The sequence below is a fragment of the Eubalaena glacialis genome, chromosome 6 (assembly GCF_028564815.1).
Source record: "Eubalaena glacialis isolate mEubGla1 chromosome 6, mEubGla1.1.hap2.+ XY, whole genome shotgun sequence".
In the NCBI taxonomy this organism is placed as follows: Eukaryota; Metazoa; Chordata; class Mammalia; order Artiodactyla; family Balaenidae; genus Eubalaena; species Eubalaena glacialis.
The window spans coordinates 55828-81714 of NC_083721.1; the positions used below are offsets into that span (position 1 = coordinate 55828).

The 25887-nt window shown below is 46.4% G+C and overlaps 1 long non-coding RNA gene across 1 annotated transcript; it reads right to left on the reverse strand.

The window, feature by feature from the left end:
* Positions 1-2: 2 nt before the first annotated feature.
* On the reverse strand, positions 3-25503 carry LOC133093090 (uncharacterized). The gene is made up of 4 exons (XR_009701222.1): positions 25476-25503; positions 24517-24607; positions 3011-3130; positions 3-50 (listed from the first exon to the last, which is right to left on the reverse strand). It is a non-coding gene; the product is annotated as an uncharacterized LOC133093090 (long non-coding RNA).
* Between the last annotated feature and the right edge of the window lie 384 nt (positions 25504-25887).

Sequence of the window (25887 nt, forward strand, 5' to 3'; positions counted from 1 at the left end):
CTCTGGGCTCTGCGGGAACTGTGAGTGGTGACCATCAGGTAAATCTGAGACTGAAAAGCAAGAGGAAAAGAGAGAGGGGAGGAGATGAGGGTTGGTGATGGGGAGAAGCAGGGGCATCCACGTTCAATCTCAGGCTGAGAGTCTGGGTTAGTCTCCAATGAAGCTAAGGACCACCAGGATCTGGCCCCACCGGCCTTGTCACCTGGTGTGGGGATTGGGGACAGCCAAACCACCATGGCCACTCTCAGAGAAATAAAGAAGGTGGGAGGGCACCCCTGAGAGCCAGGTTGAAAATGGTCATGCTGTGAAATAATAAGATGCCCTTTTCAGAAAAGTGAAGACGGTTCTCTTGGTTCTCAAAGACTTGCAAATACTCTGTGTCCTTCTGGAGGCATGCTGAAGCCGTCAGCCTTTGAGGGCAGCAATGGGAGTGCATCTGGGCTCAAGACCCTCCAGCGCTCACTCCTTGAGGGTGCTGAGGATGACCAGTGTCCACCCCTCGGGTGCTGTGGGGCCTGAGATCCCCTGATCACCGAGGACGGGAGGGGCCGCACAGACACTCCACTGGACCACCGGGGGCTTGGCTGGTGGGCTACAGTCCTTTATCAGATACATGGTTTGCAAACATCTTGTGCCATTTTGGATGGTGGATTATCTTATTCCTTGCTCCTTTTATACACAACTGTTTTTCATTTCGAGGAAGTCCAATTCATCTATTTTGTCTTTTGTTGCTTGTGCTTTTGGTAGCAGATCTAAGAAATCATGACTAAATCCAAGGTCATGAAGATTTACTCTCATGTTTTCTTCTACGAGTTTTATAATTTTGGTTCTTGCATCTAGGCCTTTGGTCCATTTTGCGTTGATTTTTGTATACGGGGTGAGGGGAGGTAAGGGTCCAAGTTTATTCTTCTGCATGTGGGTACCCAGTCGTTCCAGAACCTGTGCTAACTGTTTGGGAGAAAATACGCGCAAATGATGCGACCAACAAGGGCCTAATTCTAAAATATACAAACAGCTCATACAACTCAAGTAAGAAAAAAAATCAAAAAATAGGCAGAAGGTCTAAATAGACATTTCTGCAAAGACATACAGATGGCCAATAGGCACATGAAAAGATGCTCCACGTCGCTAATTATTAGAGAATGCAAATCAAAACTACAGTGAGTTATCACCTCATAGTGGTCAGAATGGCCATCATTAAAATGTCTAGAAATAAATGCTTGAGGGGGTGTGGAGAAAAGGGAACCCTCCTACACTACTGGTGGGAATGTAAATTGATGCAGCCACTATGGAAAACAGTATGGAGGTTCCTCAAAAACTAAAAATAGAATTACCATATGAACCAGCAATCCCACTCCTGGGCACATATCCAGACAAAACTATAATTCGAAAACATACATGCACCCCAGCATTCACAGCAGCACTATTCACAATAGCCAAGACATGGAAGCAACCTGAATGTCTCTCAACAGATGAATGGATATAGAAGATGTGGTACATATATACAATGGAATATTACTCAGCCATAAAACAGAATGAAATAATGCCATCTGCAGCTACATGGATGGACCTAGAGATTATCATACAAAGTGAAGTAAGTCAGACAGAGAACGACAAATACCATATGATATCACTTATATGTGGATTATAAAATGAGACCCAAATGAACCTATCTACAGAACAAAAACAGACTCTCAAATATAGAAAACAGACTTGTGGTTGTCAAGGGGAAGACAGGGGAGAGGGATGGATTGGGAGTTTGGGATTAGTAGATGCAAATTATTATATACAGGATGGATAAACAAGGTCTTACTGTACAGCACAGGGAACTGTACTCAATACCCTGTAATAAACCATAAGGGAAAAGAATATGAAAAATATGTATATATGTATGCATGTATATATGAATCACTTTGCTGTACAGTAGAAGTTAACACAACATTGTAGGTCAACTATACTTCAGTATCAATTAGCTTGAAGGCACTTTTATAAATTAGGCCTTATTTCTCTTGTCCTTTCACCCTGGGACAAATGTATAACAGAAACTAACCTGGCTTACTCCGGGATGAACTCATATCACACAGAACTTTAATTGTTGAACAAACCATGAATATCAGTTATACCATGGGATGTCCTGATCCAATATGAAGTTTGTATACCTTGTATCAAGCCTGCAGAATCCACTAAATTTGGAAATTCAAACTGAAATGAAGCCACCTATCCCATGACTTCTCCACAACTAGTTATACAACATCAGTTGGAAACCATATACAATCAAATGAATGCAGACAGGAACAACTATAGCCTTGCTTTTTTTTCCTTTTAGATAAAGACGGTATTTAAGGTGATGTCTTGGGCCGTTTCAGGGTGTTACTCAATTTCCTGGGTCTGCCATGCACACAGGAGGTACACATGTTAGTTAACTTGTTTGTGCAACTATATGAAGGTAGTTAATACCACAAAACTGTATACGTAAAGTGAATTAAATGCTAAAGTCATGTTTTGTATTTTTAATGACAAAGAAAAAAAAAGTGTAGCGCTGATATTTGTTACAAAAATGAACATTAAAAACATTCTTAGTGAAAAAAGCCATACAGAAAAGGCCACCTAGATCCCATACTCATCTTGTCTGCTTCAAATCCATCAAGGTTGTCCAAATGAGGGGGAAACTCAGTAATGGTTCCAGAAAAAGAAAACTGGATCAGGATGGAAAAAGACACTTTCATACAGTTGGGACAGCAGGTGAAAGTTGAAGTAGGGCTGAGTATTAAATTATAATGTGGACATCAGGATTTCCTCATTTAGGGGTTATGTGCTGGTTCCTTGGGCAAAACACACTGAGCATCTTGTGTGAAGTGGCAAATGTGAGTACTTTTTGCCATTATTGCAACTTTTCTGTACATTTTAAATTACTGGAAAGTAAATTACTTTTCTAGACAACCATGTCAGTATCATGCCAGAAAATCAGATAAGACAGACATCAAATTTTGTTATAGAGGCCAAGACTCACCCAGACCAAGTTCAACCAAAGTTGTGATACTTATTTCCCTTGTAGGAGTCCGCATGGTATTAAGAGGCACCGTGGGAACAGTATATTAGTAGCTACCATGTCTTGGGTCCTGTGGATTACCTGGGGTGCAGTAGAAACAGTGAGATTTTAGTATTGCAATTTTTCACATTACTTCAAAAATATGTTAAAAAATAAATTCAGTAAAGTTGCAAAATATGGAATCAGTATACACAAATCAGTTTTGTTTCTATACACTAATAATGAACCACCAGCAAGAAAAATTAAGAAAACAATCCCATTTACAATTCCATCAAAAAGAACAAACTATTTAGCAATAAATTTAACCAAGGACCTGAAAGACCTATACTCAGAAAACTGTAAAGCATTGATAAAGAAACTGAACACACAATAGAAAACAATATTCCATGCTCATGCATCAGAAAAATTACTATTATTAAAATGTTTATTCTACCCAAAGCCATCAACAAACAGTGCCAGGAAAACTAGACACCAGACTCCAAAGAACGACACTGGTCACCATCTACACTGCACATAAAACTAACTAAAAGCGCACAGTATTCCACATTAAACCCTTTCTCTCCTGAGTCCCCTGAAGAGGCACCCCACCCACCCAGCAGTCAGCTGCACAGTAAGATTCTCCACACTTGCTCATTTTTTCCTCTTGTGGAGTCTCCTCACCAGTGGTTCCTGAGAAAACCCAGCTGCTGTCAGTGTGGACAATGCCTCATGGTCCAGAAACCTAAGCCCTGACAGGAGACAAAGCTCCTGTCTGCTTGTCACAGAGCAAAGTCTGTGGGCAGGGTGCACCTGTGCCCCCAGGGTCAGACAGGTGGGTTCGGCGCCCCCTGTGGGACGTCAGAGAAGTGCCGGGAGCGCCGCACTCACAAACCCAGAGGCCTCATCCGGAAGGCAGTTCTGCTGTATATACTAAGTTTGGAAATCCAAACTGAAATGGAGCCAAGTATCTCACTGTATCTTCTCAAAAGATGGTTAAGGAGCAATTAATTACAAACCATATGTAATGAAATGAATGTAGACACAAACTTTACAACTTAAACCAAAATTCACTCAAAATTGCCCATAGACAAATTTAAATTACCAAACTATAAAAGTCCTAGAAAAAAAAAAGATAATCTACATGGCTTTGGGTCTGCTGACCTTATTCAGAAAACCGGAAGACAAACCACAAACTGCAAGGAACTATTTCCAAAACACATATCTGATAAAGGATTTGTACTCAAATTATGCCAACAACGCCATTAAAATTTGGTAAAGATTGAAACACACACCTGGCCCAAGAAGATAAACAGGCAGTAAATAAGCATACAAGAATATACTCAAGATGCTGGTGGAATGCATGTACAACCAACTTTGGAAGACAGTTTGGCAGTTTTTTCCAAATCTAAAAAGTCTCATCTTAGGATCCAAGAAGTGTACCTCTTGTATTTAGACAACTGCTTTGAAAAACTGTGTTCAAACCAAAACTAGCATCAAGTAATGCACAGCAGCTCTATTCATAATGGCTAAAAACTTAAAGATATCAGGATGTCCTTCTGTAGATGAATTCATAAGCAAATTAGGGCACATACATGTCAAGGGGAGAAGAATACACCACCCCAAGATATGCCCATTTGATAAAAGGATTATTTTGGACTAATTAATTTAAGAAACAGCAGACCCAGGAGAATCTTTCAAAACCAAGTAGAAAATGCCCTTTTAGGAGGTAAATTTACATTTATTAAGGATATCTCCATTTGTAAGGGTATGTCCCTCTCTGGACCAGGAATTGAATGATGACTAAATATCAAGAAAAGCTTGTTGGGACTTCCCTGCTGGTCCAGTGGTTAAGATTCCATGCTCCCAATGCAGGGGACCAGGGTTCCATCCCTGGTCAGGGAACTAGATCCCGCATGCTGCAATTAAGAGCCCGCATGCCGCAACTAAAGATTCCACAGGCCGCAACTGAGACCCGGCACGGCCAAATAAATAAATGTTTAAAAAAAAAAAAGCTTGTCAATGAAATAGGTCTGGATGTAAATCTGTGTAACAACCATACCCTTGTTTACTGGGCTTTGCCTAATAACATCCCTTAAATGGCTTCCTCCATTCCCTAACATCTTTCTTTTGTTCTCAGCAGAAGATAGCATTTAAGGTAATGGCTTGGGCCATTTCAGGGAGTGACTCAGTTTTCCTGGGTATCTTTCAAGTATACAGGAGGTACGCATGGTATATATTAAACTTCTGATTGTTTTCTCCAGTTCGTCTCTTTTTCATTACAAGGGAGATCTCAATAAAGAACATAGAAGTATAGAGGGAAAACTATTTTTCCTCTCATATACATGCAATGCAATAGTATTCAGAGATATAAACGAATGGACCATCAACCCGTGCAAAAAAAAAAAAAAAATAGATGCATCTAACACTTACATTGCTAAGTGAAAGAATCCAGTCTGAAGTGCTACACACTGTATGACCTCATTTATATGACATTCTAGAAAAGGCAAAACTGACAATGGCAAACAGTTTACGGAATATGTGGTTGAAATAGTCCATATGATACTTTAGTGGTGAATACCTGTCACTATGCATTTGTCTACACCCACAGATTTTTACAACCCAACAAGTAATTTACAATCTATTCAAACTTAGCTACTTAGGATATGGGAGTGTCAAAGACTGGAATACAGAACGTAACAAAGAATCTAACTGATTCAGAAATGTATGAAAAAACTCACTGTTGGTAGTGGGACAAATGGGCTGACCTAAGTTAACTTTGGAAATGTACAGAATCTGTAGGCCAAAGACAAAATGTGCCATACATACACAGTGGACTCTATGTTCTTTCCATGAGGGGTAGTAGCTAACAGTACCGAAACTACTATATCAGTAATCGAATGGAACAAGCACTGAATTTAATAAATGACAAATGGTGGAAGCCAGGTTTCTTACCACTGGAGTGGGATGTTACAGTCAAACAAAGGGAGAAGGTTACAATATCCATGTCATAACAGATCCGGTTGGAGATATCAGTATAAACTATCTTTAGCCTACACATAGTTCCACATGGAAATCTTTATAATTATGTGTATACGCAGAGGCTGGGATACATGCATATATTTCCATGCACTGTCAGCTGAGCATATTTAGCTCCCACGTGTAAGTTTTTAATACCATTCTCTAATAAAAGGAACAAGGGCTCTTTGAAGAAAGGGCTGATGCTAGGACTGAGACAGTAAATATATGAAGCAGGATAATCTTAAAATATCAGAAAGTAAAGGAGTACCAAAAATTTTAAAAACCCACAAAAGAAAAATTATGTAAAATGAGAACAGGAGCAAATGGAAAAAGCGCTCAACAGCCAAAGCAAGAATTAAGTAAGCAGTCTAATAATGTAGTGCTGGATTATAACCAAAAGTTTACAGTAATTATTCACGTGTCCAAACTGGTAAAAATAAATTACATAGTTTTTGATGAATGGTGTTAAATAGAAATCTCCTATGCAGAAAGCTTCTAAACAATGTATACAGCCACTCAGCTGTCCATCAAGGGTGTGAAGCTAACCCCTCTCTCCTCAAGTGTGGGTTCTGCATTATGACTTCCTCCTAAATAAGACACACAGGATGGACATGGGGAAAAAATTAACCTCACTGTGGGAAAACTTGACAAACACTACTTCAGCTAGGTGACCAAAGTTAAGAATATAAGTGAGAAGTTTCCTTAAGAGCCTGTCCTCTTGATATATAGTGAAGAGGAAGCACTTCGCCTCTGTGGTCTGCTTTTTCAAAGCCAAGTCTAACCACGACAAAACCACCAAGCAAATCCCAGTGCCCGGCAGTCTACAAAATACCTGACCAGTCCTCCTCCACACTGTCAAGGTCATGGAAACAAGGAGAGTCTGAGCAACTGTCAAAGCCCAGAAGAGACTAAACAGACATGATGACCCCATGCCCTCTGAGATCCTGGAACAAGGAAAGGTATAACAAAGGGAACATGAATAGGGACTTCACTTAATAATGAAGTATCAATATTTGTTCATTATTTGTCATGATTCTGTAGAAAATCAGACAGGAAAGATTAAAAGTCAAATAAGAGAAACCTACTGTAACAAACTGGAAATCTAGAGGAAAAGGGGGATTTCTTTGTAAAAACACATTACCAAAATGCACCCTAAATTAAGGAAAATACAAAAAGACCAATTAATCACTGAGGAACCTCTTCCCCATACTGGTTATCCTATCACTGTTCCAGGGTTTCCCTCTCCCGGGACAGGGAAGGAACAGGGACAGAGCTGTTTGGCAGCTCCCCTAGTATCTGACCCCACCCAGTGTCTTCATCTCCCCCAGCCACGCCTACCCAGTGAGGACACCTGAGGAAGGATCAGGGATTATTGATTCAGATGTATCAACCAGGACTTTTTCTTTTCCCAGCGACTGGACACACTTACTGAAGTAAAATAAATTAGTATTTATTGTAAGGGTAGAAATAAATTAATACTTGCAAGTGGCAAGTTGAAGAATGGGTTTGGACCTGGCAGGTCCAGTGGCTCACACTGTCTCAGTGTGACCTTGCTTCTCTCCAAAACTTTGTCCTGCTCAGTGCCTTTGGGGGACCCCATTCACAGGCACAGGCTCTCTCACTGCCCTTGGGCCAACAGCAATTCTAGGCTGACAACCACTCACCATCCATTTTCAGAGAAAGTTTCTCCTTTTCTTGAATTCCAAGAAAGTCATGGTTTTAAATGCCTTAGATCTGGCTTGGGTTGCATTCTCATCCTTGACCCATCACCAGAAGATGGAAAATGGGACTGGCTAGATGTGGGCTGTAAACCCATCTTCGAGCTGGGTGGAACATGGGCTCATCCTTCTGCAACTGTTTGGACTGGAAGCGGGTGAGATGTAATTCCCAAAGGAAAACTGAGGCACTTGGGCCTGAGAACAGATGCTGGCTGGCAGAAAGCAACAGATTCTAAGTCAATGACCGCTCACTGCACAGCACAGAATCTGACACAAAAGGAAGAAAGGGGTTCACTCAGGGTCAGGGGCTGCAGCTACTCATCCAGTGCTCTTACTGTCCTCCCAAGACTGCAAGAAGTTCTTTCACTTACTGAAAAGTCAGGATCGTTGGTGGTGGTAAACTCAAGTCTCTTTCCTTGGGCATCAGGTCCTCACATCTCAGAGGCTGGCCCAGAACAGCCCATGTGCCCTCAGAAGACACACAGACCTCATTCCTGCCCCTGAGAGGTGGGAGCCCTTGAGTTATGCCATCTCCCTGGCCATATTAATTGCCCATCCCTGAAAAACAATACTGCTCCTTTTCCAGTTTCTTCTCTCTCCTTTACTAAGAGGAAGAAACCAAATGCTAGGGTGGTAAGGAAAACTCTTGTGCAATGAAGTAATGGGAGGCTCAAGAATTATTCCAAGCCATGGAACCCATAATTGGCAGGCTTTCCAGAGGCCACATGGATGCATATGGCTCTCCAAGACAATGCAGTGTCAGTGTGAACCTTCCATTGGGAGGTCCAGTTGCCCCCATATCTTTGATTCTTAATGAATATGAATGTCAAAAGTTTCTAACGACTGAAAGGACAAAGGATTGCAGGGCCATGGTCTGCTGTATGGTTGTTGTGTCAGGGACACACTCCAATGTTTAGAGGATTATTACTTCTCTTGGCAGCCTATGAGGCTGGGAGCAGGGGGCCTTTTTCCCAACCACATGCATGTTGGTAGTTGAAACTTCTCAAAGGAATGTCTACACTGACCAGGTAGCTCTTGAATTGCCCGGCATCCTGGTCAGCTCCGTAACTGTACATGAGGGCCTGACAATGCCCAGGCTGGACTGAGCTAGAGGACCACAGATGCCTACCTGGATTGTCAGAGGTCAAGGGCTGTCCTGCCTGAGACTTGATCATCTATTCATGCCCACTCAGATAGGACAAAGGATGCCTCCAGTGCCAGGAGGGCCCCACCAGCCCTTAAGAAGGCAGCATCTGGGGGCTGGCAGGTCACTGCACCCAGTCCTGTATAAATCCACACATGTCCACTGAGTGCCCTCCTGTCTGGGCTGTGCTGGAACCTGGGGCTGCCCAGGCAGAGTAGGGCCAGCATCACCCTTCCCAGGTAGGAGGGCAGAAGGAAACCATGCATGACTTCTGACACCCTCCCTAATCCTTGACAGAGGTTGAGTTGGATAAGAAACAGTCCGAGACAAGAACAGACATTTCATTCTTCTCTCAGAGCCCAGGACTGGGGGAAGGGAGGCCAGAAAAACAGTTACTGACCTCAGCTCCCTGACTCCTGTTTGACCCTGGGCAAGTCCTATCCATTCTGGAGGCTTCAGAGAGAAGGAGAGGGGAAGGCAATGAGGGTCAACTGTGCTTAAACCTGACTCTAACCTTTACCCTGAGAACCCTAACCTCTAACCTTAACCCCCAAACAACCCTAACCCTAGCCCCAGACCCTCGCCCCTGACCCCTAAACTCTAATCCCCGACCCTGACCCTTTAACCACAACCCTCTACCATAACTCTCCAACCATGACTCTCCAACAATGACCCATAACCCTAAACTGACCCCTGAACCCTCACACTGACTCAACCCCAGGCCTAAAGCCTGGCCTAGTGGGTACTGAGGGATGACTGTAAGAACTCTCAAATAAACCAAGGAATTAAATCTTCCTGACCATGAATTTAGCAATGGTTTCTTAGATTTGACAGTAAAGCATAAGAAATGAAAGAAAAAAATAGATAAATTGAATTTCCTCAAAATTACAAACCTTTGTGCATCAAAAGAGGTTATCCGGAAAGTAAAAAGACAGCCCACAGAATGGAAGACAATATTGGCACATTATATATCGGATAAGACTCTTTACCTAGGATATACCCAGGGCTTTTACAACTCATCAACAAAAAGACAAACAATAAAATTTTTGAAACAGACAAATGGCTTGCATGGACTGCTCTCCAGGCAAGACATACAAATGGTCAACAAGGACATGAAAAGATGTCAAACATCAGTAGTCATGATGAAAATGCAAATTAAAGCCACAGTGTGATGCCCCTTCACACACACTAGAATAAAAATAAATTTTAAAATAAATTTTAAAAAATATAAATAAAAATAACAAATGTTGGCAACAATGTAGAGAAATTGAAACCCTTAAAAGTTACTTGTGGAGATGTACAATGGTGCAGTCTATGTGTACAAGACTTTAGCATTTACTCAAAAATATAAAATATAATTACCATGTGGTTCAACAACTCCACTCCTAGATATATACCCAAAAAATGGAAAACAGCTGTTCAAACAAAAACTTGTACACCAATTATTCATAGCAGCACTGTTCACAATAGCGCGAGGTAGAAAAGATTTAAGTGTCCATCAGCAGGTAAATGGATAAGCAAAATAAGGTAGATCCATAAGCTGCATTATTCTGTCATATAAAGGAATAAAGTAAAATTATACAGTCGCTATGGAAAACTCTATGGTGGCTCCTCAAAAACATGGAAAATGTATGATCCCTTGATTCCACTCCAGGGTGTACACCCAAAATATTAGAAAGCAAGGACTGGAACAGATATCTGTACCCCATATTCATAGCAACATTATTCACAATAGCCAAAAGGTGGAAGCAACACAACACATCCTTCAACAGATGAATGGATAAGTACAGTGTAGTATATACACAATGGGATATGATTCAACCTTTAAAACTAAGGTAATTCTCACACATGCTACAATGTGGATGAACCTTGACGTCATTATGCTAAGTGAAACAAGCCAGACACAAGAAGGACAAACGTTCTATGATTCCACTAGTATGAGGTATCCAGATACGTCAAATTCAAAGACAAAGTAGAATAAGGTTGCCAGGGGTTGAGGTGAGTTAGTGTTTAATGGCTACAGTTTCACATGGGGAAAATAAAGTTCTGGAGATGGATGGTGACGATATTTTTACAACAATGTGAATGTAGTTAATGCCATAGAACTGTATACTTAAAAATGGTTTAAATGGGGCTTCCCTCGTGGCACAGTGGTTAAGAATCCGCCTGCCAATGCAGGGGACATGGGTTCAAGTGCTGGTCCTGGAAGATCCCGCATGCCGCAGGGCAACTAAGCCCACGAGCCACAGCTACTGAGCCCTCATGCCACAACTACTGAAGCCCATGCGCCTAGAGCCCGTGCTCCACAACAAGAGAAGCCACTGCAATGAGAAGCCTGCACACGGCAACGAAGAGTAGCCCCCTCTTGCCGCAACTAGAGAAAGCCTGCACACAGCAACAAAGACCCGACACAGCCAAAAAATAAAAAATAAAATAAATTTTTTAAAAAAGCTTTAAAAAAAAATGGTTTAAATGGTAAATGCTATGTGTTTTTAATCACGCTGGAAAAAACGAATGAAATAATGATCAACGTTACAATGTGGATAAACACTGAAAACATCCTAAGTGAAAGAAGCCATACAGAAAAACCACCCAGATCATGCTCATCTTGTACACTTTAAATCCAACAAGGTTTTTAAAGTGAGGAAAAGCCCCAGTGATGGTTCCAGGAAAAGAAAACTGTATTCGAATGGGAAAATACATTTCCACAAAGATGGGGCAGCTGGTGAAAGTTGAAGCAGGTCTGTGGATAGGATTATAATGTGGAAACCATAATTATTCCTCATTTTGGGGTTATGTGCTGGTTCTCTGGGAGAGTGGCCCTCCCACTCTCACAGGGTAAAACAAACTGGAGTATTTTGTGAATGTGGAAAACTTGATACTGCTATTTAAAGTTTTTTATACACTTGAAATTGACTAGAAAATAAAGTACTTACCAAAACAACCATGTCATAGCACGCCAAAAATACAGACATCAAACTCTGTTATAGAGGCCAAGCCCTACCCAGATCCAGTTCACCCGCAGTGGGGATGCTAATCACCCTTGAAGGAGTCCACATACTATGAGAGGCACCATGGGAAGATTATATTGGGAACCACTATGTCTTGGGTGCTGTGGATGACCTGGATGTAGTTGAAACAGTGGGATTTCTGAATTCTAGTTTTCCACATTCAACCACCAAAAAACTGTTATAACTAAAAAATGAATTCAGTAAAGCTGCAGGATACAAAAAAAGAAAAATCAATGCACAAAAATCATTTGTGATTCTATACACTGATAATGAACCACCAGAAAAAGAATTTTTAAAAAAAAATCCCACTTACAATTGCATCCAAAAAGATAACCAGGTGTAAATTTAACCAAGGACGTGGAGGACCTGCACACTGAAAACTGGAAGACACTGATAAAGGAAACTGAACAGACAAAAATAAATGGAAAGATACCCCGTGCTCATGGGTAAAAAGAATATTGTGAAAATATGCATTCTAAGGTGGGACTTCCCTGGCCGTCCAGGGGTTGGGACTCTGCGCTCCCACTGCAGGGGGCACAGGTCTGATCCCTGGTTGGGGAACTAAGATCCCGCATCCTGCATGCCATATGGTGTGGCCCAAAATTTTTTTTTAATTAAAAAAAAATATGCATCCTAGCCAAATTAATGTACACATTCAATGCAATCCCTACCAAAAGTGCAATGACATTTTCCATAGAAACAGAACAAACAATCTTAAGATGTGTGTGGAACCACAAAGGACCCAGAAGAGCTAAAGCGACCCTGAGGAAGGAGAACGGGCTGGAGGCATCTCGCTCCCTGACTTCACACTTCATTACGAAGCTACAGTCCCAAAAAAGTGTGGAATCGGCACAAAAACAGGCACACAGACCAGAGGAACAGAGCAGAGAGCCCAGGAATCAACCTACAGGTATGTGATCAGTTAATTCACAAGAAAGGAGCCAAGAACATACACCAGGGAAAGGATAGTCCCCTCAAAAAACGGTGCTGGGAAAACCGGACGCCACACGCCAAAGAACAACACTGCACTCTGCCTACACCACACACAAAAGGGGCCAAAAACCCAGTTTTCCACATCAAGCCCCTCCTCTCCTGGCTCCTCTGAAGACAGACACCCTCAGCGGTCAGCCACGTACAGGAACTTTCTGCCCACTTTTCCTCACCTTTTCCCTCAGCGGCGTCACTTCCCGGCAGGTCCTGAGGAGACCAGGCTCCTCTCAGCATGAACTGGACCCCACAGTGTCCCAAAGCTGAAGCCCCAGGGGGTCCTGAGGAGACCCGGCTTCCGTTAGTGTAGACTCGACCCCGGGTTGTCCCGAAGCCCGGCCATCAGCGTGGACTCAGCCCCGCGTGTCCCAGAAGCCAAAGCCCCAGCGGGTCCTGAGGAGACAGGGCTCCTCTCAGCGTGAACGTGAACAGCATGATCTGAACAGACATCCCACCAAAAAAGATATACAGATAGTAAAAGTCATACAGAAACAAGCTCAACATCATATACCATTAGGGAATTACAAATTAAAATCATGAGATATCACAGCACACCTATTAGCACTGCTAAGCTCCAAAAATATGAGAATACCAATTGCTAGAGGGTGAGGAACAAAAGGAGCTCTCCCTCATAGCTGGGGGGAGGCATGTGCAGCCACTTTGTAAGACAATTTGGCAGTTTTTTCCAAAGCTAAACAAGTCTCACGTTGGGATCCAACAATCATGCTTCCAGCATTTAGGCAACTGCTTTGAAAATCTATGTCCAAATGCAAACGAGGATGCAATTATGCACAACAGCACTTTCATAATGGCTAAAAACTTGAAGAAATCAGGATATCCTTCAAAAGATGAATGCATAAGCAAATTGGGGTACATCCATGTCAAGGCGAGTAGAATATACCACCCCAAAATATGTCTCTCTGGCATAAGGATTATTGGTCTGCTTTTAAAAAAAAAAAAAAAGGGCCTCCCTGGCGGTTCAGTGGTTAAGAGTCCACCTGCCAATGCAGGGAACACGGGTTCGAGCCCTAGTCCGGGAAGATCCCACATGCCACGGAGCAACTAAGCCCGTGCGCCACAACTACTGAGCCTGCGCTCTAGAGCCCGCGAGCCACAACTACTGAGCCCGTGTGCCACAACTACTGAAGCCTGCACACCTAGAGCCTGTGCTCCATGACAAGAAAGGCCACCACAATGAGAAGCCTGCGCACCGCAATGAAGAGTAGCCCCTGCTCGCCACAACCAGAGAAAAGCCTGCATGCAGCAACGAAGACCCAATGCAGCCAAAAATAAAATAAATTTATTCAAAAAAAAAATCTCAGAAAACTGAGATTGCCGTTTTATGAAGGACATTTACAATAGAGAAGTCTCCATTTATAAGGGTATGTCCCTCTTTGCACCAAAAATAGAAGGATAATTAAATCTTAAGTAACTCTTTTCACTGGAGAAGTCCTGACTTAAATGTGCAAACACTCATACCCTTGTTTACTGTGCTTTGCAGGATAACCTGCCAAAACTGGCCTTCCCCCCTTCCCCAGCATCTTTCTTCTGTTTTTAGCTGAAGACGGTATTTAAGGGGATGGTTTTGGTCATTTCAGGGAGTGACTCAGTTTTCCTTGCTATCCCCCCTGTATTCAGAAGGTAGACATGTAATTAAACTTCTGCTTTTCTCCTGGTAATCTGTCTTTTATTTCAGGGGCAGGGGGGCCTCAACCAAGAACCTAGAAAAGTAGAGGGAAAATGGTTTTTCCGCCCATACACGTGCAGTGGAATGCTACTCAGCAGAAAGGAATGCAGCATCAGCCTATGGAAGGACATGGGTAAATCCTCAGTATATACTGCTAAGTGACAGCATCCAGGCTGAGGAGGCTGCACACAGCATGACCCCATTGGTGACATTCTGGGAAAGGCAAAGCCACATAGATGATAAGCAGATCATGGGGTGGGGGGTTTGAAGTATTCCATGTGACACTCTACGATGGATACCCGTCACTATGCATTTGTCTAAACCCACAGATGTGTATAGCCCAAGGGGTCAATCATAATCTATTCAAATTTAGTTATTTAGGATGTAGGAGTGTTGCAGGATGGAATACATAATGTGACAGAATCTAACTGTATTAGAAATATATGGAAACAACTCACTGTAGGGGATGGGATAAAAGGTGCTGACCTAAGTTACCTTTGGAAATGAATGGAATCTGTAGACTAAAGGCAAAATGGACCGTACATATACAGTGGGCTTTATTTTACGAAGTTCTTTCCAGGGTGTAGTAGCTAACAATTCTGAAACCTCTGCACATGTAACCTGGAAAGGAGCAATGCATACATAAATGGCAGATGGTGGGAGCCAGGCTCCTTGCTGTGGGAGTGGGAAGTTACAGATAAGCAAGGGGAGAGACTCTGCCCTCGTAATCCTGGATCAGGGCTTCCTGGGAGGATGTTGACTGGCCGGGGGAAACACACAGATCTTCACACTGGGAAGACCCGGCAGACACAGGAACTTCACGCCCCATCTTTCCACCCATACCTGCTGGAAACACTCAGCCCTCCATAATCAGTCAATTGCAGCGTTTAAGACATTCTCATCCCCAGGCAGATAAAGGAACATGAGGGTCTTGCTTACCCCTAAGCTGTCCCAGAATCCAGGCCCTGGGGGTGGAGCCAGGTTGGGGGTTCCTGGGCTTCTGACCAGCAGGTGAGAGGAAGGAGGAAGACCAGTCCTGAGGACAGAGGTTCCCTCAAGTCTGTGAGCCCAGGAGCCCCGATGGGATTCATTCCCAGTGAGGACATGGGCGGGGTCTGCAGTGGTTCTGCATTCCCCCTGGACCCCTTTGATGAAGCCATGGCAGCACTGGCCCCAGATGTCTCCTGGCAGTGTCTCAAACTCTGACACAGTGGTTTTACAAAGGAACAAGAGAATGGAGCTGAGTCCCTGACGGCCACTCCTTTCTGGCTCTGAGTTGCTTCCAACAGGACCGCAGTCACCTGCACGTAGTCTGCTGTGACCTACCTGCCCCCAGTGGCCTTTCCTCTCCCTCCCTGCGATGAGTCCCGTGACATTTCCAGCCTGGACCCCTCTCCCAGGCCAGACGCCTCTGTCCAGTCACTGCACCCCCATCTCACCTTGGGGGCTAACAGGGCCCTCAGGGGACCGGGATCCTGCAGCTCCCCACACCCAGGAGCAGCCCCACCTTCCCAGGTTGCTGAGCCCAGGCACGGGGTGTAACCGAGCAGGACCCTACGGGGCCTTCCCAGGACAGACCCCTCCCCCACATCCTCTGCTGGAGCTCCTCTCTGAAGTACCTGGACAACAGTATCTGATGCACGCTTCCTGAGTTGTTTTACAGATGCTGAAACCACCACCAAACGGAAGAAATTAACTACCTGATGATCATGAACAGGTAGCCCCGGAGCTTCTGGTGTCTAAGAATTTAGAGTGTTAACCGCCTGTTACCTCACCATCAACCAGAGAATTGTGCACCAGCTGATCACATACCCTGCGACCCCCCCTCCTTCAACTGGCCTTTAAAATTGCTTTGCTGAAATCCTTCAGGGAGTTCGGGGTTTTAGAGCACAGGCCACCTGGCCTCCTTGTATTGGCACTTGTACAATTAAAGCTGCACTTCCCTTCACCACACCCGCTGTCAGTAGACTGGCTTTACTGCACTCGGGCAAGCGGACCCAAGTTTCGTTCGGTAACACTGGGGTCTCCCAGGCTCCCACTCTCCTTGTGCCCCACTGCCTGTCATCTGCTCCTCCAGAGTCTTGTTGCAGCAAAAACAGAAATGAAGTTTTCCCTCCCCTGAGAACAAGGAAAACAAAGGGAACAGCGAACAGGCTAGAGAAGAAACATAACCTGGCCTGAAAGAGTTCATCACTCCTTGTTTTACTTTGTCACTAATTTGTAGTAACTAGATTTGTACTTTACAAAGCTAACCTCACTCCTTAACACTATGTAATTTACATTCAGCACCCATCACCCCTAACTCTGTGCGAGTTACATCCCCTGCCTCTCACTCCCTAACCTTATTATGTCCAGCACTTACATTCTATATGCCCCTCATAACAAATCACCCCCTATAGTCTTTGCATTTCAGAAACAAGGTCACCGGCCGATAAACCAGAGGCAAACGGATGCAATTACCAGACTGCCGGACCCCAATTACCGGGCGGCCTGATGCCAGCTATGACTGTTTTGAAATAATGCAAAGGAAACGAGCAATGCAAAACCTTCACTACTTTGATCCTCATCCTATACCCCGGACTGCGAGAGCCCCACGTATAAAATCTTCCCTGATTCTCAAGGAGGGCGGGCCCAGTTCTTGAGGCGCTAGCCGGCTGTGTCTTCCCTTCTGCCTGGCAGAAGAATAAAGCCATCTCTCTCTCCCTCCAAAATCCCTGTCTCCGTATTTCTGTTTGGCCTCGGTGCACAGGGAAGCCGAGATTTCGACAACAGTCTGTGGCCAGTTCCCACACTAATTCACCTCTACGCCCACAGCCCTGGCCCAAGCCCGATCTTGTGCCTGGTTCCTCCATCAGGCCCTGACAAAACTCCCTGCCCGCACGGTGCACCTCACATCCCACCCCAACATGGTCTTTCTGAAGCACAAACGAGACTGTGACTCTCCCCCACCTGTAATCCCCCAAATGTTTCCCCGCTTTTGCTAGGGTATCTGCTGGGAGAGACATCTGCCAAGGCCCTGAGGGTCCCCGGCATCCCCACGAGGCTGCTGGCTCCTGGGTTCCCTGACAATGAGCACCTCAGCAGGCCAGGAGACACGGCAGGAAACCCCAGAACCGCTCACCTCAGGAGGGGACTGGCACGGCCACTGCCTGATCAGAGAGAGCAGAGAAGGGTTCCCCAGCTGGGACACAAACTCTGCACGAGTGGCCTCTCCCTGAGCCACTACATCACCTCGTATGACTTGAGGGAAGGAAGGACTGAGGCACACTTGGTTCCTAAGGAGAATGGGATAGGCTCAGTCACATCCCCCCAAATTCACATGCTGAATCCCCAACCCCCAGGACCCCAGGATGTGGCTGTATTTGGAGATGGGATTTTTAAAGAGGCGATCAAGGTAAAAATGAGGTCACTAGGGTGGATCCTAATCCAATAGGATTGATGTCCTACAAGAAGAGATTAGGACACAGATAGGCAAAGGGGGAGACCACGTGAGGACCTGGGGAGAAGATGGCTGTCTAAGCACCAAGTAGAGAGGCCTCAGGAGAAGCCAGCCTGCACACACCTTGATCTCAGACAGCATCCAGGACTGGGAGATAGGTCTGTTATTCAAGCTGCCCAGTCTGTGGTATTTGTTATGGCGGTCCTGAGCAGACTCACACGCAGGGTAACTCAGGGCTCAGACTGGACAGAGCCCACGCTCCATCCCCCTGTACGGGAGTTACAGGATCCTCAGGAACTGAGGAGGGGGTCTCTGAGGAGAGGCACAAGATAGAAGATGTTAGGCATTAACATGACTGCATTCACGTTAAATGTGCCTGAAGTCCATTCACACGGTATGGTCTTGTCCTGTAATGTACATCAGCACCTTCAGTCTGAACTGAGACCTTTGGCTTCACCACCTCCACTGAGAGCATTAGCTTCACCTGCTGTGGACCGTCTCCTATAGTATTTCCAGAACCACAAAGCATCGAAGCTTCACAGGACCCAGAGTCTGTGCGCTACCGTCCAGGTGACCCTCACAGCAGAGCCGCGCAGCTGCCCACCAGATCCCATTTCCCTTTTTCCTGTTCACAGCTACCCTGCACCTCCCAGCCTTCCCACCCCTTACAGCTGGGGCACAGTGTCTCATGTTACCAAGGGGGAGAGGTGGAGGTGGTGAGGGCCTTGGCCAGACTGCATCCTAGGACGGAGGGCATGATGCCCACCTGGTCACCCCACCCTGCTGGTTGGAGCCCTCACCTGGAAGCAGGGAGGAGAAACAAGGTGGACAGAGCCTGGGCCCTGCCACCCACCTGCCCTGGACTCTCACATGAAAGGGACAGAGACATCTTGAGCTTCAGCCCATTTTGGGGGGGACACTTTGTTCCAGTAACAAACCTTTGCCCTAAAAGCCAACGTGCTTTACAAACCCCTCCCCAGCTGTCACAGAAAGTCAGACTTAACTTCATCACACTTTTCTCAAACCCCAGCTCATGCTGAGACCACCACTCAGCCTTAGAGTCAGCACTGGGCCCCCAGAAACCCTAAATCAGTGGCTGGACACCACAATGTTGAGGGGTCAAGTAGGAAGCCCATCCCTAAAGGTGCGGGTTGCACACGGCCTCCCGAGGTTCTTACACCTGTACATGTTGGGGGTATTTCAATCCTGACTGAGGACATTTAATGTCACCATTCATGTTGCTAATTAAGAACCCACTAGTTAAATGAAAACCCTATCAAGATACTTGCTACACTGATGAAAAATTCTGAAGTTGGTCAGAGGCAGGGAATTTTCTCACATGCTGCCAGCAGCCCCCCACAAGGAGCATCCTCATTGGAAAGCTGGTTGGACCGTGCGGAGGCATCTCTTTGTAAACGTTAGCTGACCTCCAAGCCGGTTGCTCCTGAACTTTATCCACCCTTCCCAGGAAAGCCGCCTGAATATGTGCAAGGACCTTACAGGCTGGAGGAAAGGGCTTGCAGCCACCCCAGCGACAGCACACATGCTACGTGGGCTCCTGCACGTCACACAGGATGGTCCTGGCCCCGGCTGCTCTTCTGGAAGCTTTCCATTCCCCTACCCGAGTTACCCCTCCTGTCCTGGCCCCCACTGCCTTTTTCTTGCTTCACCTCTGCCCGGGGAGAACTTCCAGCAGAGGCCCACTCAGACCGGGCCACCCTCAAGGCCATGGCCCCTCACTCCCTCCCACCAGCCCAGCCCCGAGACTGCTGACGGGGCAGAGAATATAGCGTCAGGCACAGCTGCAGGGGCTCTTGCTGCCTGGAGGGGTGTTTATATTGACCTCAGCCCAGGCACACCTGGGGAGGGCTGGCTGGCCGGGTCAGGCTGCCCAGGTCAGCCAATCCTGCCCCTCAGGGGCTCATAATTGCAGAAAACGGGCCTTATTGTGCCGGCCAGGCCCAAGGAACAGGTGTGGGGTCCTGAGGGTCAGGATTGACATGGGGCTACAACTCTGGCTGATTTTCTAATCATTTTAACTGGCTCATGAGTAGGAAACAACTTCAAGAAGACCCTCTCCACACGAGAGGAACCCAGGAGTCAGGGAGAGGAGGGGTGGTGAGTGGAGACAGAGGCCTGGTGCCCCGGCTGCAGTGGAAGCCCCCGGAAGACCAGGCAGAGGGAGGCCGCACAGAGTGAAGCCCAGGGTCACAGACCTGTCGGAGCTGCGGTTTGTTAGTTCAGGTCCTGCTCTGAGGTGCTCAGGGTCAGCTCTGACCAACAGGTGGGCTGGGGTGCTCTGCAACGAAGGCTACGTGCACGGTTCCTGTGTGCCCAGCCCTGCCGGGTGCCTGCCCAGGTGAGCTCCATATCCTGGGAGGGGTCTGCCCACGAGAGCCCCGGGGGCTGCTGGGTGCCTGCCCAGGTGAACTCCATATCCTGGGAGGGGTCTGCCCACGAGAGCCCCGTGGGCTGGGAGGAGCATGTGAATGAGCGTCCTCTCTATGCAGCCAGCACAGAGTTGCTTAGCGACTTCCCTGTGGGCGGTGCTGGGGTGAGATGAGAACCAGGAGCTACTGCGGGCCCCCTGACCCCCCATCTAGGCCCACCCACAGTGACGAGGTCAGCAGGCGGTTGCTGGCTGCTGTGCTGCGTGAGGGAGGCCCCACCAGTACCTCTTGTTTCTTCTACCTGACACCACGGAGGCCTCCCCAGGACAGAGCGGACAGCCTGCACAGGATGAGTGGGAGCTCCTGGTGACCCTGCAGGGGACATGAGAGGGACAGACCAGGCAGGAGGGGAGTGGGCACCCAGGCAGAGCCGTGGGGCTTGGGGCCCAAGGGGGCATTTCTGGGTCTCAGCTGGGAGTGGACGGGCAGGTGGTGAGTATCACCCAGGAAAGCTGCTCTGGTGACGTGAGGCTGAACACGCTTCAGGGTGATATAAACTTCCCGGGTGACCCCAAAAACAGGATTGTGAGATGAATCCCATGAAAGGAAGGTTTTGTAACAGGAATCTTGCTGAAGGGAAGGCTTGCAAAGTGAATCCGCCTAAGAGGAGGCCCTGTGAGCCAATCCCCTCAGAGGGGGGACATGGAACCTGCTGGGAGCAATCATTCACCCTGGGCGGGCGATGGGCACAGACCCCACTTCCTGCTCCCACATCTGTGCTTCTGCGTAGGTTACTTGGCTTCTTGGAGTCTCAACTTCCCAGTCTGTTCATCGGGTGACAGTAGCATGGATTGACTAGTAATTTGCTCAGAACAGGGTAGAAAGGGGTCCCATGGAAATTCCACAGAACACCATCAGTATGGGAATCGCAGGCCCTGTTTCCCGCAGGTCTGTCTTCAGGATCAGGAGAGCAAATCTGAGCAGACTTGCAGCAGAGCCCAGGGATGGGCTCAGTTTGGTGGGTCCTCCTGTTTCCTGAACCTTAGAGAAGGGAGGCTCCAGTGGGTAGTGGCATGTTTACCCCACACCTGGGAGCATCTGGACCTCAAGTCCCAGCAGCCGCTGAGCCCTATCAGCCCAGTATCTGGGCCCCAGGAGGCAGGCGGGAAGCCTGGAGGGCTCAGGCAGGAAGCACTGGTGTGGTCATCACCCATGCGGAAGCTTCCGAGCCAGTGTCCAGTGGGAGCTCTTGCCCTGCCCATGAGTTTCAAATCCACAGCACAGATCAGCTTTTAGCGCCTCAGTTTTTTCTCTAGACACAAAGCAAAGTCCTCAGACCCAGTATGTCCATGGCCCGTGAAAAGACACGTCTGGTCTGGCACCAGGAGCTGCCTCTGGGTCCCTCCTGATTGGACGCCCAGCAGCCAGTGTCACCACGTCATGACCGTCAGGTGGTGTCGGGCGTGGGGGGACGAGAGCACACGGTCCAGGCCCACAGGGGACCATGCTGTCCACGGAACCAGTGTTGTTACTATAGGTGTGCCCTCCACCACCCCACGGGCAGAGACCACCGTCCCCTTACACATTGTTACCAAATTAAGTCATATGAACCCTACTCAGGCCCTAGCCTGGCTGAGGATCACTGCCTCGACAGGGAACGTTTCCTTTTTCCATTCTGGTTCAAATAGGCGATAACGAAACCAAAGCTGAGACCGACAGAGCACAGGCTTTATTCAGTGGCCAAAGAACGGAGAAGTGGGAACTAAATTCACAAGTAAACTTCTCGCCCACCTGGAGAGAGTGATTTAATTTTAAAGAGTAAAGACACAATCAGCTCAGTAATTGGCCACGGGGGCTTGAGGGGCCAAGGCTAACCTGAGCTGGAGGAACGTGGATGCCTGCCTGGATGCTCAGAGGCCAAGGGCTGTTCTGAGACCTGCTTGGACACCCATGCAGATGGAACAAAGGATCCATCCAGTCCCAGGAGGGCCCCACCAGCCCTCAAGAACGCAACACCAGACTTCCCTGGTGGCGCAGTGGTTAAGAATCCACCTGCCAATGCAGGGGACACGGGTTTGAGCCCTGGTCCGGGAAGATCCCACATGCTGTGGAGCAACTAAGCCCGTGCGCCACAACTACTGAGCCTGAGCTCTAGAACCCGCGAGCCACAACTGCTGAAACCCACGCGCTTAGAGCCTGTGCTCTGCAACAAGAGAAGCCACTGCAATGAGAAGCCCCCACTCGCCGCAACTAGAGAAAGCCTCCGTGCAGCAATGAAGACCCAACACAGCCACAAATAAATTAATTAATTTTTTTTTTTAAAAAAGGCAGCACCTGGGGGCTGGCAGACTGATGCACCGAGTCTTACATAACGTCTACTTAGTATCCTGCATGTCAGGGCCATGTTGGACCTGGGGCTGCCCAGACAGAGTGGGGCCTGCATCACCCTTCCCAGGAGGGAGGGTGCAGGGAAACCCTGCATGACCTCTGAGGCCCTAAGAACCCTTGACTAAGGCTGGGCTCAATTTGAAACAGTGGGTGACCAGAGCAGACATTTCATTCATCTAGCAATCAGAATCCAGCACTGGAGGAGCAGAAAACAATGGCCTCGCTCAACCTTGACGCTAACCCTGACATGGACCCTAACCCTAAACTCTGATCCTGACCCTAAGCCCTGACCTAACCTTAGCCTAACCCGTACCCTAAACCTGTACCTTACCCTAACCCATGCTCTACCCGTATCCTACCTGTACCCCAATTCTCACCCACACCCTAACACCCACTCTAACACAGAACCCTAACACCCTGAGACCAAAACCATAAACCTTAACCAATAAGCAAAACCATAACCATAACCAAACCATAAAATATATTCATTAACCATACCCATAAATAACTCATTAACCATAAAACTTAAACCATAACAGCAACCATAAACCATACACAGCCCCAGCCCTCACACCAGCCCCAGCCCTAATGCTAACCTTCCAAACCACTTACACCAAGCCAAATCTAATCAGATTATACAAATACATCTTGAAAAAGAAAACTGGGGAATTCTCTGGTGGCCCAGTGGTTAGGACTCTGTGCTTTCACTGCCAAGGGCTCGGGTTCGATCCCTGACTGGGGAACTAAGATCCCACAAGCCATGGGATGTGGCCAAAATAAGTAAATAAATAAAATGAAATAAAACCACTATTTTAAAAAAGATTTTAAAAATAAAGAAAAGAAAACTACCCCAGTATAACTTATAAATATGAATGTAAAAATCTATCACAAAATAATAGCAACACGAAGCCACCAGAACTTTAGATGGATGATGCCATAAGCAAGTATCTCTACACCAGAAATTTCAGGTTGCTCAACATAGTAAAAGTAAGCAACGTATTAAACCACAAAAATGCTGTGAAGTAAAAACACATAATCGTATCAATTAATGCAACAAATCTACAATGAAAATCCAGTGTTATTTCATGATAAACACTCAAGAAAGCAGGAATAAAAGGAAATTCGTTCAGTACGGAAAAGAGTAGTACAAAAAGCCACAGCGAACATCATGCTCAACGTTAAAGACTGAAAGGTTTACTCCTGAAATCAGGAACGAGGCCAGGAAGCTGCCCTTCATCCCCGTCACTCAACAGCGTACTGGAAGTTCTACCCAGAATCTTGAGGAAAGAAAGAAAAGGCATCCGTGGGTGAACGGAAAAATTAAAACTGTGTCTCTTCACAGAACATAGGTCACATCATCTTACATATAAAACTACCTATAATCAGCAAAGAAGTTATTTGAGCTAATCAACTAATTAAGCAAAGTTATAGAACAAAATATCAATTCATGAAAATCTATCTTATAAGCATACGTTAGCAAAAAGTAATCTGAAAAAGAATTTATGAAGACAATTCCATTTTTAATAATGTCAACATCAATATTTAGGAGTATATTTAATCAAGGTACAAGACTTGTTTTTATGTATGTAAAGTTGTATGTTTGAAATTACTGGAAAGTCAATTGCTTTTCAAAACATCATGTATGTCAATAGCATGCCAGAAAAGCAGAGAAAACATCAAACTTCCATGTAGAAGCCAAGCCTTACCCAGATCCAGTTCACCCAAAGTCCACATGTCATTTAGAGGCACTGTGGGAAGGTTATATTAGGAGCCGCTGTCCTCCGTGTTGTGGACGACCTGGATACGGTAGAAACAGTGGGGTTTTTGAATTCCAATTTTCCACTTCATTCCACAAAAAAACCATTAGAACTAATAAATTCAGTAAAGTTGCAAAATCAATACACAGAAATCAGTTGCATCTCTAAACACTAATAATGAACCATCAGAAAGAGAAAGAAAGCAACCCTACTTACAAATGCATCAAAAAGAACAAAATACCTGGGAATAAAGTCAACCAAGGAGGTGAAAGACCTGCACACTGAAAACTTTAAGACATTGATGAAGACATTGAAAAACACACCAATAAATGGAAAGATATCCTGTTCTCATGGAATGGAACAATTAATATTGTTAAAATATCCATTCTACCCAAAACAACGGACACAGTGAATGCAATCCCTCCCAAAATTCCATGGTATTTTCCCCCAAAATAGAGCAAATCCTCCTAATATCTGTGTGGAACCACAAAGGACCCCAAATAGCCAAAGAAACCCTGAAAAAAGAGAACGGGCTGGAGGCATCTCCCTCCCTGACGTCACACTCCGCTGAGAAGCTACAGCCACCAAAACAGTGCGGAACTGGCTCAAAACGGGCACAGGGACCAGAGGAACAGGACAGAGAGCCCAGAACTCAACCCACACGGACGGGGTCGGTTCATTTATGACTCAGGGACCAAGGACACACCAAGGAGCACGACACTCCCCACGATAAATGGTGCTGGGAAAACTGGACACCCCATAACTCATGCTGGCTACCCTGCACACAAACCTGACCAAAAACCCAGCTTTCCACGCCAAGCCCTTCCTCGCTCACACGAAGACGGAACCCCTCAACTGTCAGTCGCCCACAGGAAGCTTCTCCCCACTTTTCCTCACCGTCTCTTCACCTTTTCCTCAGGCATCACCTGGGTCCTCAGGAAACCTAGTTCCCTAGTCAGCGTGGACGCAGCTCCACTTTGTCCTGAAGCCGAAACCCCGGCGAGTCCTAAGGAGACGGAGACCGAGCTCCTCTCGGCAGAGACGCTGAGCCGGGCATCCTACCCGAAGCCCCCGCCCCCGCGCCTGAGGCGGCTCAACTCCTCTCAGCTGCGCTCCGAATCGAGTTCGCAGGGAACGAGCATGCGCTGTGGGTCAGAGAGGCGAACTCGGCGCCACCCTGTGGTCAGTGCAGGAAGTGCAGGCCGCGCCTCCCTCACAGGTCACTGGAGACAGCGCCCCCGACTGACAGGACTGCTGAATCCATTAAACTGGAAATTCAAACTAAAATGCAGTCTCTAACCCAAAAGTTTTCTAAAATTA